Consider the following 5,000-nt stretch of genomic DNA (forward strand, 5'->3'; position numbering starts at 1 on the left):
CAGACAACAGAACAGAGATACGGACAGACAGACAACAGAAGAGACAGACAGACACAGAAAAGACAGACAGACAGAAAGACAACATAACAGAGAGACAGACAGACAACAGAAGAGACAGACAGACAGTCAGACACAGAACAGAGAGACAGACAGACAGACACAGAACAGACAGACAGACAGAAAGACAACATAACAGAGAGACAGACAGACAACAGAACAGACAGACAGACAGACAGACAGACACAGAACTGAGAGACAGACAGACACAGACAAAGACAGAGCGAAAGACAGACAGACATAGACAAATTGTCGACGAAGATAGTAAACAACAGCATTCATAATTTTCAACAACAAAAAATAAAAACAAAAAACAAAAACAACAAAACCCAACCTACAACTGAAAAACAGATATAGAATGATTAAAACAAAAGAAAAAAAAGAAAGAAAAAAAAAAAGCGTGTCGTGAACGCACATGCACTGCTCAACACCTCAGCCTTTTTTTTTCTTCATGCGAACGTACGTACGTACGTACGTACGTGCGCGCACGCGCGTTGTGTGTGTGTGTGTGTGTGTGTGTGTGTGTGTGTGTGTCAGTGTGTGGATGTGTGTGTGTGTGTGTGTGTGTGTGTGTGATGTATGTGTGATCTGTCTCTGTATCATACCAACAGCCGGGCCAAAACAATTGTTCAAAAGTGTGTGACCTGAGAGATTAGACGAGATTTTGACAACGACCTCATGTCGTTGTCTTCACCTTTTATCTACATAGTCAGTGACTTATCCGGATTACTCGTAGATACGTTCAACACCTGTGACAAAGACAAGCTCCGTGCATAACCCTTTGAAGTGACGAGAGAGAGAGAGTGACAGAGAGAGAGACAGAGAGAGAGAGACAGAATCAGAGACGGAGACAGAGACAGAGGAGGGGAGAGAGAGAGGGTGGAGAGGGAGAGGGAGAGAGAGATAGAAGAGAGAGACAGAGGAAGGGAGAGAGAGTGTGTGGGGGAGAGGGAAACAGAGGGGAGAGAGAGTGGAGGGGGAGAGGGAGAGAGAATGGTGGGATGGGAGAGGGAGAGTGGAGGGGGAGAGGGAGAGAGAATGGGGGGATGGAAGAGGGAGAGTGGAGGGGGGGAGGGAGAGAGAATGGGGGGATGGAAGAGGGAGAGTGGAGGGGGGGAGGGAGAGAGAATGGGGGGATGGGAGAGAGAGAGTGGAGGGGGGGAGGGAGAGAGAATGGGGGGATGGGAGAGAGAGATCGGAGGGGGGGAGGGAGAGAGAATGGGGGGATGGGAGAGGGAGAGTGGAGGGGGAGGGAGAGAGAATGGGGGGATGGGAGAGGGAGAGTGGAGGGGGAGAGGGAGAGAGAATGGGGGGAAGGGGAGAGAGAGAGTGGAGGGGGAGAGGGAGAGAGAATGGGGGGAAGGGAGAGGGAGAGTGGAGGGAGAGAGGGAGAGAGAATGGGGGAAGGGGAGAGGGAGAGTGGAGGGGGAGAGGGAGAGAGAATGGGGGGAGGGGAGAAGGAGAGTGGAGGGGGAGAGGGAGAGAGAATGGGGGGAGGGGAGAGAGGGAGAGTGGAGGGGGAGAGGGAGAGAGAATGGGGGGATGGAAGAGGGAGAGTGGAGGGGGAGAGGGAGAGAGAATGGGGGGAGGGGAGAAGGAGAGTGGAGGGGGAGAGGGAGAGAGAATGGGGGGATGGAAGAGGGAGAGTGGAGGGGGGAGAGGGAGAGAGAATGGGGGGAGGGGAGAAGGAGAGTGGAGGGGGGAGAGGGAGAGAGAATGGGGGGATGGAAGAGGGAGAGTGGAGGGGGAGAGGGAGAGAGAATGGGGGGATGGGAGAGGGAGAGTGGAGGGGGAGAGGGAGAGAGAATGGGGGGAGGGGAGAAGGAGAGTGGAGGGGGAGAGGGAGAGAGAATGGGGGGATGGGAGAGGGAGAGTGGAGGGGGAGAGGGAGAGAGAATGGGGGGATGGGAGAGGGAGAGTGGAGGGGGAGAGGGAGAGAGAGAAAGAGGATAGGAGAGAAAGGCATACAGAAGCAGAAAGAGATTGGGGGGAGGGGGGAGGGGGGGGGAGACACATGCACAGACATAGAAGAAAAAATAACAGGGTTAAGTCATACGGATAGGCAGACAGACAGGCAATGGTATCTGTGGCTTTTGATAACGGGCAGACATATGTCTGGAAATCATAAGCATGCACAGACACAGACACAGACACAGACACAGTAACACACACACACACACACACACACACACACACACGCGCGCGCGCGCGCGCGCGCGCGACATACAAACGCACAAGCGCACATCTCCACACACCACACCCCGTCTTCCCCCCACGCACTCCCGTACCCCTCGCCACCCCCACCCCCCCACCACCACCTCTTCACTCACACATGCACACGCACACACACACGTCTTCCTATTACGTTTATCCGAGGGAAACGTTTAAACAGTATAACGTGAACAAATCCTGCTCTTCCTCCTTATCATCATCATTCTCGTCATTGTGATTTCCCGAGAGTTACGAACATTACGCCACTGAACACACACACACACACACACACACACACACACACACCCGTCCCCCTCCACCCTCACCCCCACCCGCACGCACACACACACACAGGGATCAGTACGATATCTTAGTTGGCAAACAGCCCCGACCAACGAACACAGGGAGAAACTCAATGTGAGCTGGGCACTAAAAATAAACTCCGGTTTTCCTGACACACTCCTGGCTGGGCGGATTTTTTTTTTTTTTTTTTTTTTTTTTTTTGCTTCGGTCAGTATTGGTACTCATGTACCGCTACTTGTGTTGCACTGACATAATGCTATTACTGGCACGTTTGTGCGTAGACCTGCCTATCACTCAGAGCTCCTGAAAGTTAGACAGGGTTAATCTGGTTACTTCTTCTTCATTTTTGACTCACTTGTCAAAGTGTGTCTATGTTTTAACCCGGTGTTCGGTTGTGTGTGTGTGTGTGTGTGTGTGTGTGTGTGTGTGTGTCTGTGTCTGTATGTCTGTGTCCGTGGTAAACTTTAACATTGACATTTTCTCTGCAAATACTTTGTCAGTTGACACCAAATTAGGCATAGAAATAGGAAAAATTCAGTTCTTTCCAGTCATCTTGTTTAAAACAATATTGCATCTCTGGGATGGGCACACACAAAAAATTAAAAATGAGCCTAATTATATGCAAACTGCATTTACTGTTATATTTATATTTTTTGTATTCTCTAAACTTGGCACTTTGATCTGATATTCTGACCCAACAACAAGAGCAGTCACTATTATCATTTTTTGTTCAAACATGTGCTAAGCATGGAAGTTTTATTTATTTTGCAAACGTTTTGGTGCAGATAATAAAAAGGGAAATTAATCTGTAATTAATGCTAGGGGACTTAATTTGCTTTAAACTGATCTTTCTCATCTTAAACATTACATTTTGAAATTATGCTCAATACATAAAAAGCTTGAATTTAAAGTGTATCACAAGTGAGTCTTGAAGGCCTTGCCTCTCTTGTTGTTGTTGTTATCATTATTATTACTATCATTATTATCAGTATCATTGTTATCATCCTTCTTCTGCTTCTTCTTCTTCACATGACAACACAAACTTTTTTTTTTTAATTAAAAAAAATAAATAAAAGAAGAGTACTCTGATGGTGATAATTGTTCTAGTCTAAAAGTCTTCTATTGCTCAAATAAACACACTCACACCCACATCCTTCCTTTCCATCCCATCCTGCCCACAGTGGCAAGCCCAGACGCACACACATCCTTTTGTGTGTATACACGATGGACATATTTATACAGTGAACATGACAATTAGTAGCTTATGATCATTAAGATAGGAATGCCCGCTTTACATTACATTCCTTGTTCCATGACTGTCTTTTGTGAACATCTCTGTGTGTGTGTGTGTGTGTGTGTGTGTGTGTGTGTGTGTGTGTGTGTGTGTGTGTGAGTGATGAACGGAAATCCCCGAACAAAGTCATACATTTTTTTTTTAAAGTTCGGATTCAGTGTCTTTAGTTTCATGGAGGTGTTAGAATGTGCCGTGGACATATCTACTGTATACGCTACACTAAGCTGCTTTACAAACAAACAAAACAAAACAAAAGAGAGAGAGAGAGAGGGAGAACAAGAACAAGAACAAAATTTTATTCCATAGGCCTCCGGCCCCTAGAAACAAAAAGAACAATGTAGAATTCCTATTAAGGAAAAAACGAAAACATGAAACAAGCCACGCATGCAAGACAGTGGAATTTCCTAAACCTACAGATTTTCATTCAGTTATTTTTACAACTGACAGCCAGTACAGAGGGCACTACTCATCTATATTACCTACGAAATTGTTTCGAATTTTCAATGCATAAAAGATATAAATTCCTAGGTTCCTAGTTTTAAGCATGCTGTCACATTTTAGCAATTGTGGTAGAGATTGTATGCTACAATAGTCCAGGTATTTATCTCTAATTTCGGAATACAAAGGCCAAACACAAATTACATGTTCCTCATCCTCCGTGACTGCACATAAGCTGCAAAGTTTATCCTGATTATTGTTGAAAACTGATTTCAAAGTAGCTCCTTTAAGAGGTAATAGTCCCAAGCGTAATTTGACAATACAGTCTCTGAAACGAGAGAGAGAGAGAGAGAGAGAGAGAGAGAGAGAGAGAAGAAAAGAGAGGGGAAATAGCCAGCAGAGACACGTGACTTCCGCATCAACCAAACGCAGCACAGATCAGGCCTTGAGTTTCATTAGTCCGACGTCCTGTCGCTATCTAGTGACATCAGACAACAACAACAACAACTACAACAACACAGCAGCAGCAGCAACAACAACAACAACAACAACAAACTTTGTGTGTGTACACGTGTGAATGTGTGAGGTGCCATTGGGGTGGAGGGTGGAGGGTACGTGGGGTTTTCGTGCCTGTGTGTTCGTATGTGTTGAGGACAGCTGCTGCTATGTACATTTGTAAGTTAAAATGTATATATGT

The sequence above is a fragment of the Babylonia areolata genome, chromosome 2 (assembly GCF_041734735.1).
Source record: "Babylonia areolata isolate BAREFJ2019XMU chromosome 2, ASM4173473v1, whole genome shotgun sequence".
In the NCBI taxonomy this organism is placed as follows: Eukaryota; Metazoa; Mollusca; class Gastropoda; order Neogastropoda; family Buccinidae; genus Babylonia; species Babylonia areolata.